The sequence below is a fragment of the Triticum aestivum genome, chromosome 2A (assembly GCF_018294505.1).
Source record: "Triticum aestivum cultivar Chinese Spring chromosome 2A, IWGSC CS RefSeq v2.1, whole genome shotgun sequence".
NCBI classification, from domain to species: domain Eukaryota; kingdom Viridiplantae; phylum Streptophyta; class Magnoliopsida; order Poales; family Poaceae; genus Triticum; species Triticum aestivum.
The window spans coordinates 24,937,128-24,946,977 of NC_057797.1; positions in this window are offsets into that span (position 1 = coordinate 24,937,128).

Genomic DNA, 9,850 nt, shown 5'->3' on the forward strand with positions numbered 1-9,850 from the left:
GTCTTGATCTATCTCTATAGATCTTAATGCCTAATATGTAAGCAGCTTCACCGAGGTCTTTCATTGAAAAACTTTTATTCAAGTATCCCTTTATGCTATCCAGAAATTCTACATCATTTCCAATTAGTAATATGTCATCCACATATAATATCAGAAATGCTACAGAGCTCCCACTCACTTTCTGGTAAATACAGGCTTCTCCAAAAGTCTGTATAAAACCAAATGCTTTGATCACACTATCAAGACGTTTATTCCAACTCCGAGAGGCTTGCACCAGTCCATAAATGGATCGCTGGAGCTTGCACACTTTGTTAGCTCCCTTTGGATCGACAAAACCTTCTGGTTGCATCATATACAACTCTTCTTCCAAAAATCCATTCAGGAATGCAGTTTTGACATCCATCTGCCAAATTTCATAATCATAAAATGCGGCAATTGCTAACATGATTCGGACAGACTTAAGCATCGCTACAGGTGAGAAGGTCTCATCATAGTCAATCCCTTGAACTTGCCGAAAACCTTTTGCGACAAGTCGAGCTTTGTAGACAGTAATATTACCGTCAGCGTCAGTCTTCTTCTTGAAGATCCATTTATTCTCAATTGCTTGCCGATCATCGGGCAAGTCAACCAAAGTCCATACTTTGTTCTCATACATGGATCCCATCTCAGATTTCTTGGCTTCAAGCCACTTTGCGGAATCTGGGCTCACCATCGCTTCTTCATAGTTCGTAGGTTCATCATGATCTAGTAGCATGACTTCCAGAACAGGATTACCGTACCACTCTGGCGCGGATCTTACTCTGGTTGATCTACGAGGTTCAGTAGTATCTTGTTCTGAAGTTTCATGATCATTATCATTAGCTTTCTCACTAACTGGTGTAGGTGTCACAGAAACAGTTTTCTGTGATGCACTACTTTCCAATAAGGGAGCAGGTACAGTTACCTCGTCAAGTTCTACTTTCCTCCCACTCACTTCTTTCGAGAGAAACTCCTTCTCCAAAAAGTTTCCGAATTTAGCAACAAAAGTCTTGCCTTCGGATCTGTGATAGAAGGTGTATCCAATAGTTTCCTTTGGATATCCTATGAAGACACATTTCTCCGATTTGGGTTCGAGCTTATCAGGTTGAAGCTTTTTCACATATGCATCGCAGCCCCAAACTTTTAGAAACGACAACTTTGGTTTCTTGCCAAACCACAGTTCATAAGGCGTCGTCTCAACGGATTTTGATGGTGCCCTATTTAACATGAATGCGGCCGTCTCTAGAGCGTACCCCCAAAACGATAGCGGTAAATCAGTAAGAGACATCATAGATCGCACCATATCTAGTAAAGTACGATTACGACGTTCGGACACACCATTACGCTGTGGTATTCCGGGTGACGTGAGTTGCGAAACTATTCCACAATTTTTCAAATGTACACCAAACTCGTAACTCAAATATTCTCCTCCACGATCAGATCATAGAAACTTTATTTTCTTGTTACGATGATTTTCAACTTCACTCTGAAATTCTTTGAACTTTTCAAATGTTTCAGACTTATGTTTCATTAAGTAGATATACCCATATCTGCTCAAATCATCTGTGAAGGTGAGAAAATAACGATATCTGCCACGAGCCTCAATATTCATCGGACCACATACATCTGTATGTATGATTTCCAACAAATCTGTTGCTCTCTCCATAGTACCGGAGAATGGCGTTTTGGTCATCTTGCCCATGAGGCACGGTTCGCAAGTACCAAGTGATTCATAATCAAGTGGTTCCAAAAGTCCATCAGTATGGAGTTTCTTCATGCGCTTTACACCGATATGACCTAAACGGTAGTGCCACAAATAAGTTGCACTATCATTATCAACTCTGCATCTTTTGGTTTCAACATTATGAATATGTGTGTTACTACTATCGAGATTCAACAAGAATAGACCACTCTTCAAGGGTGCATGACCATAAAAGATATTACTCATATAAATAGAACAACCATTATTTTCTGATTTAAATGAATAACCGTCTCGCATCAAACAAGATCCAGATATAATGTTCATGCTTAACGCTGGCACCAAATAACAATTATTTAGGTCTAATATTAATCCCGAAGGTAGATGTAGAGGTAGCGTGCCGACTGCGATCACATCGACTTTGGAACCGTTTCCCACGAGCATCGTCACCTCGTCCTTAACCAATCTTCGCTTGATCTGTAGTCCCTGTTTCGAGTTGCAAATATTAGCAACAGAACCAGTATCAAATACCCAGGTGCTACTGTGAGCATTAGTAAGGTACACATCAATAACATGTATATCACATATACCTTTGTTCACCTTGCCATCCTTCTTATCCGCCAAATACTTGGGGCAGTTCCGCTTCCAGTGACCAGTCTGCTTGCAATAGAAGCACTCAGTTTCAGGCTTAGGTCCAGGTTTGGGTTTCTTATCTTGAGTAGCAACTTGCTTGCCGTTCTCTTTGAAGTTCCCCTTCTTCTTTCCTTTGCCCTTTTTCTTGAAACTAGTGGTCTTGTTGACCATCAACACTTGATGCTCCTTCTTGATTTCTACCTCCGCAGCTTTCAGCATCGCGAAGAGCTCGGGAATAGTCTTATTCATCCCTTGAATATTATAGTTCATCACGAAGCTCTTGTAGCTTGGTGGCAGTGATTGGAGAATTCTGTCAATGACGCAATCATCTGGAAGATTAACTCCCAATTGAATCAAGTGATTATTATACCCAGACATTTTGAGTATATGCTCACTAACAAAACTGTTCTCCTCCATCTTGCAGCTATAGAACTTATTGGAGACTTCATATCTCTCAATCCGGGCATTTGCTTGAAATATTAACTTCAACTCCTGGAACATCTCATATGCTCCATGACGTTCAAAACGTCGTTGAAGTCCCAATTCTAAGCTGTAAAGCATGGCACACTGAACTATCAAGTAGTCATTAGCTTTGCTCTACCAGACGTTCATAACATCCGGCGTTGCTCCTGCAGCAGGTCTGGCACCCAGCGGTGCTTCCAGGACGTAATTCTTCTGTGCAGCAATGAGGATAATCCTCAAGTTACGGACCCAGTCCGTGTAATTGCTACCATCATCCTTCAACATTGCTTTCTCAAGGAACGCATTAAAATTCAACGGAACAACAGCACGAGCCATCTATCTACAAACAAGCATAAACGAGCAAGATACTTATCAGGTACTAAGTTTCATGATAAATTTAAGTTCAGTTAATTTACTTAAAGAAGTCCCACTTAGATAGACATCCCTCTAATCCTCTAAGTGATTACGTGATCCAAATCAACTAAACCATGTCCGATCATCACGTGAGATGGAGTAGTTTCATTGGTGAACATCATTATGTTGATCATATCTACTATATGATTCACGCTCGACCTTTCGGTCTCCGTGTTCTGAGGCCATATCTGTATATGCTTGGCTCGTCAAGTATAACCTGAGTATTCCGCGTGTGCAACTGTTTTGCACCCGTTGTATTTGAACATAGAACCTATCACACTCGATCATCACGTGGTGTCTCAGTACGAAGAACTTTCACAACGGTGCATACTCAGGGAGAACACATCTTGATAATTAGTGAGAGATCATCTTATAATGCTACCGTCAATCAAAGCAAGATAAGATGCATAAAAGATAAACATCACATGCAATCAATATAAGTGATATGATATGGCCATCATCATCTTGTGCTTGTGATCTCCATCTCCGAAGCATCGTCGTGATCACCATCGTCACCGGCGTGACACTTTGATCTCCATCGTAGCATCGTTGTCGTCTCGCCAAGCTTGTGCTCCACGACTATCGCTACAGTTTAGTGATAAAGTAAAGCATTACATCGCGATTGCATTGCATACAATAAAGCGACAACCATATGGCTCCTGCCAGTTGCCGATAAGTCGGTTACAAAACATGATCATCTCATACAATAAAAATCAGCATCATGTCTTGACCATATCACATCACAACATGCCCTGCAAAAACAAGTTAGACGTCCTCTACTTTGTTGTTGCAAGTTTTACGTGGCTGCTATGGGCTTAAGCAAGAACCAATCTTACCTACGCATCAAAACCACAACGATAGTTTGTCAAGTTGGTGCTGTTTTAACATTCGCAAGGACCGGGCGTAGCCACACTCAGTTCAACTAAAGTTGGAGAAACTGTCACCCACAAGCCACCTCTGTGCAAAGCACGTCGGGAGAACCTGTCTCACGTAAGCGTACGCGTAATGTCGGTCTGGGCCGCTTCATCCAACAATACCGCCGAACCAAAGTATGACATGCTGGTAAGCAGTATGACTTATATCGCCACAAACTCACTTGTGTTCTACTCGTGCATATAACATCAACATATAAAACCAGGCTCGGATGCCACTGTTGGGGAACGTAGTAATTTCAAAAAAAATCCTACGCACATGCAAGATCATGTGACGCATAGCAATGAGAGGGGGGAGTGTGATCTACATACCTAGTAGATCGACAACGGAAGCGTTTGGCTGATGTAGTCGTACGTCTTCACGATCCGACCGATCAAGCACCGACACTACGGCACCTCCGAGTTCTAGCACATGTACAGCTCGATGACGATCCCCGGACTCCGATCCAGCAAAGTGTCGGGGAAGAGTACCATCAGCACGACAGCGTGGTGACGATCTTGATGTACTACAGCAGCAGGGCTTCGCCTAAACTCCGCTACAATATTATCGAGGACTATGGTGGCTGGGGGCGCCGCACACGGCTAAGGAAAAGATCACGTGGATCAACTTATGTGTCTCTGGGGTGCCCCTGCCTCCGTATATAAAGGACTAAAGGGGAGGAGGCTGGCCGGCCAAGGAGGGCGCGCCAGGAGAGTCCTACTCCCTTTGGGAGTAGGACCCCCCCCCCAATCCTAGTTGGAATAGGATTTGCGGAGGGGGGAAAAGAGAGAGAGGGGCCGGCCCCCTCTCCTTGTCCTATTCGGACCAAGGGAGGGGAGGGGCGCACGGCCCATGAGGGGCTGCCTATTCTCTTTTTCACTAAGGCCCATCATGGCCCATATAGCTCCCGGGGGGTTCCGGTAACCTCCCGGTACTCCGGTAAAATCCCGATTTCACACGGAACACTTCCGATATCCAAACATAGGCTTCCAATATATCAATCTTTATGTCTCGACCATTTCGAGACTCCTCGTCATGTCCGTGATCACGTCCGGGACTCCGAACAACCTCCGGTACATCAAAATGTATAAACTCATAATATAACTGTCATCGTAACCTTAAGCGTGTGGACCCTACGGGTTCGAGAACAATGTAGACATGACCGAGACACGTCTCCGGTCAATAACCAATAGCAGGACCTGGATGCCCATATTGGCTCCTACATATTCTACGAAGATCTTTATCGGTCAGACCGCATAACAACATACGTCGTTCCCTTTGTCATCGGTATGTTACTTGCCCGAGATTCGATCATCGGTATTCCAATACCTAGTTCAATCTCGTTGCCGGCAAGTCTGTTTACTCGTTCTGTAATACATCATCCCGCAACTAACTCATTTAGTTGCAATGCTTGCAAGGCTTAAGTGATGTGCATTACCGAGAGGGCCCAGAGATACCTCTCCGACAATCGGAGTGACAAAACCTAATCTCGAAATACGCCAACCCAACATGTACCTTTGGAGACACCTGTAGTACTCCTTTATAATCACCCAGTTACGTTGTGACGTTTGGTAGTACCCAAAGTGTTCCTCCGGTAAACGGGAGTTGCATAATCTCATAGTTATAGGAACATGTATAAGTCATGAAGAAAGCAATAGCAACATACTAAATGATCGGGTGCTAAGCTAATGGAATGGGTCATGTCAATCAGATCATGCTCTTAATGATGTGATCCTGTTAATCAAATAACAACTCATTGTTCATGGTTAGGAAACATAACCATCTTTGATTAACGAGCTAGTCAAGTAGAGGCATACTAGTGACACTTTGTTTGTCTATGTATTCACACATGTATTATGTTTCCGGTTAATACAATTCTAGCATGAATAATAAACATTTATCATGATTATAAGGAAATAAATAATAACTTTATTATTGCCTCTAGGGCATATTTCCTTCAGCATATCCTCCTGGAATTGGCCAACAATGAAAAGTTGCGCCAGGTTCAGGAGGTGCAACAGAGCCAACTGCCGCCTTGACTTTCAATTTCATCCATTGTGTCATAAGGTGGCAATGTTGAGACTCCAAGATAGCATCCACGGAGTAGCTAGCCGGAGCCGTGAAGACAGGCTCCAGCTGAAGCAGCTCGGTGGAAGCCACGCTGCTTCTCTGCTGAGATGGCGGGGTAACTTTGGGGGAAGCTTCGGCAGGTCGCTTGTTGCCATCTGCTTCTCGTTCCTCTATCGCTTGTACCCTTGCGTGCAACGCCTGTAGTTGGGTCTGCTCCACCTTCTTCCTCCTCTCCTGGCATTTGTAACCGCCTGCATCTGGAAACCTAGCCTTCCACGGAACGGAGCTTGGTGTGCCTCGTGTCCGTCCAGGGTGCTCAGGATTCCCGAGGACCATTGTGAGATTGTCGTTCTCTCTGTCTGGAACGAATGTCGCTTGCTGTGCTGCATCGATATACTGCCGAAGCTTCATGATGGGTATTCGCAGTTGCTCGTTCGTCCAATGGCACTTCCCTGATACAGGGTCCAAGGTTCCACCAACCCCAAAGAACCAAGTCCGGCAATGGTCTGGCCAGTTCAATGTCTCTGGTTCGACCCCTTTATCAACCAGTTCATTCTTAGCCTTGGCCCACAACGACCAGGCTTTGAGGTAGCCACCTGACACCATGCGATGGTGAAGCTTCTTCTTTGCAGCATTTATCTTATTTGTCGCTGACATCTTCTTAGTCTTGTCCGATGTCTTGTGGTCCACAAATTCGTCCCAGTGATCTCTGATCTTCTCATACCAGTCGGTGAATTATGGTGTCTATTCTTTGTTGACAAACGTTGTTTTCAGCTCATTCTTCCACCTCCTGAAAAGTTCTTCCATCTTCTTAAGAGCATGAGACTTGATCAATTGCTCTTTAACTGGCTTCTCCGGATCCTCCTCTGGTGGTAGGGTGAAATTTGCCTTCAGCGGGGTCCAAAGACCATCTTTCTGCATATCGTTGACATAAGACACCTCAGGGTCTTCTTTAGCCGGCTTATACCATTGGTGGATGCTGATCGGGATCTTGTCCCTAACAAGAACCCCACACTGAGCAGCAAATGCTTCCTTTGTCCGGATGGGTTCAATCGGTTGGCCATCGCGCGCGATTGTTGTGATCTCAAACCTTTCATCCGAGCGCAACTCTTTCTTCGGGCCTCGTCTCTTTACCGAAGTTGTGCTCGATCCGGAGGGCTAGAAAAAATAAGAAAGATGAGAATTATTAATTAATATGTCTACATAGCAAAAACAATTAATGCATCAATTAGCTATAGTCAACACATGCGTGATTAATATATATACCTGGCCGGACTCCGTTCGGTCACTGGAGCCGTCATCACGCTGCCCTTCTTCCACCGGCATTCGGTCACCGGAGCCATCATATGTTGGAAATATGCCCTAGAGGCAATAATAAATTGGTTATTATTATATTTCCTTGTTCATGATAATTGTTTATTATCCATGCTAGAATTGTATTGATAGGAAACTCAGATACATGTGTGGATACATAGACAACACCATGTCCCTAGTAAGCCTCTAGTTGACTAGCTCGTTGATCAATAGATGGTTACGGTTTCCTGACCATGGACATTGGATGTCGTTGATAACGGGATCACATCATTAGGAGAATGATGTGATGGACAAGACCCAATCCTAAGCCTAGCACAAAGATCGTATAGTTCGTATGCTAAAGCTTTTCTAATGTCAAGTATCATTTCCTTAGACCATGAGATTGTGCAACTCGCGGATACTGTAGGAGTGCTTTGGGTGTGCCAAACATCACAACGTAACTGGGTGGCTAAAGGTACACTACAGGTATCTCCAAAAGTGTCTGTTGGGTTGGCACGAATCGAGACTGGGATTTGTCACTCCGTGTAAACGGAGAGGTATCTCTGGGCCCACTCGGTAGGACATCATCATAATGTGCACAATGTGATCAAGGAGTTGATCACGGGATGATGTGTTACAGAAGGAGTAAAGATACTTGCCTGTAACGATATTGAACAAGGTATCGGGATATCGACGATCGAATCTCGGGCAAGTATCGTACCGCTAGACAAAGGGAATTGTATACGGGATTGATTAAGTCCTTGACATCGTGGTTCATCCGATGAGATCATCGTGGAACATGTGGGAGCCAACATGGGTATCCAGATCCCGCTGTTGGTTATTGGCCGGAGAGGTGTCTCGGTTATGTCTGCATGGTTCCCGAACCCCTAGGGTCTACACACTTAAGGTTCGATCACGCTAGGGTTATAGGGAAAGTATGCACGCGGTTACTGAATGTTGTTCGGAGTCCCGGATGAGATCCCGAACGTCACGAGGAGTTCCGGAATGGTCCGGAGGTAAAGATTGATATATAGGAAGTATGGTTTTGGCCACCGGAAGTGTTCCGGACATCACCGGTAGTGTACCGGGAGCACCGGAGGGGTCCAGGGGTCCACCAGGTGGGGCCACCAGCCCCAGAGGCCTACATGGGCCAATAGTGGGAAGGGACCAGCCCCTAGGTGGGCTGGGGCGCCTCCCACCAGGGCCCAAGGCGCCTCCAGGAGGGGAAGGGGCAAACCCTAGGGAAGATGGGCCCTAAGGCCCACCCCAGGTGCGCCTCCCCCTCTCCCCCTTGTGGCCGCCACCCAGATGGGATCTGGGGGCTGCCGCCACCCCTAGGGAGGGAACCCTAGGTGGGGGCGCAGCCCCTCCCCTTCCCCTATATATACTTGAGGTTTGGGGCTGCCCAACACACGTGATTCAATCTCCCTGTTGGCGCATCCCTACCTCTCTCCCTCCTCATCTCTCGTAGTGCTTGGCGAAGCCCTGCTAGAGTCCCGCGCTCCTCCACCACCACCACGCCGTCGTGCTGCTGCTGGATGGAGTGTTCCCCAACCTCTCCTTCTCCCCTTGCTGGATCAAGGCGTAGGAGACGTCACCGGGCTGTACGTCTGTTGAACATGGAGGTGTCGTCCGTTCGGCACTAGGATCATCGGTGATTTGGATCACGACGAGTACGACTCCATCAACCCCGTTCACTTGAACGCTTCCGCTTAGCGATCTACAAGGGTATGTAGATGCACTCTCCTTCCCTTCGTTGCTAGATTACTCCATAGATTGATCTTGGTGATGCGTAGAAAATTTTGAATTTCTGCTACGTTCCCCAACATCATAATCATGTCCTTCCTCCTCCATTGTTCGATCACCGTAGCCTGCTTCTTCGCCCTTTCCTTCCAGACCATCGGTGTCGTTGAGAAATGACAAGATGGCATCACTTCCGGCTGCAATTATGTCCCCCAACACCGCTTCTGTTGCTTCGTCTCGGGGGTGCTCCATAGTATCTGCAAATATTTACAACATGGCAATTATTATTCAAACATGAAAGATGGATATATTAGTGGCAAACGTAGAACTAGCTAGCTAATCACAACAAGGAATCATATTAGTGGCCTCGAAGCTTCTCTAGGGTTTGGGGTGGCCTCGGCAACGCTTCAAGGGTTTGGGGTGGCCTCGACAACGCTTCAAGGGTTTGGGGTGGCCTCGACGACAACGCTCTTTTAACTTGGTAAATTTGGGTGGCCTCGAGAGCGTTTGTCGGGTAGGGGCGCGGCGGGAGGGGCTGGGGGGGTGCTCCCGTGGTATAAGTTATCACGGTCGAGAGGGGGTATATATATCGACCGCCCTCATGTC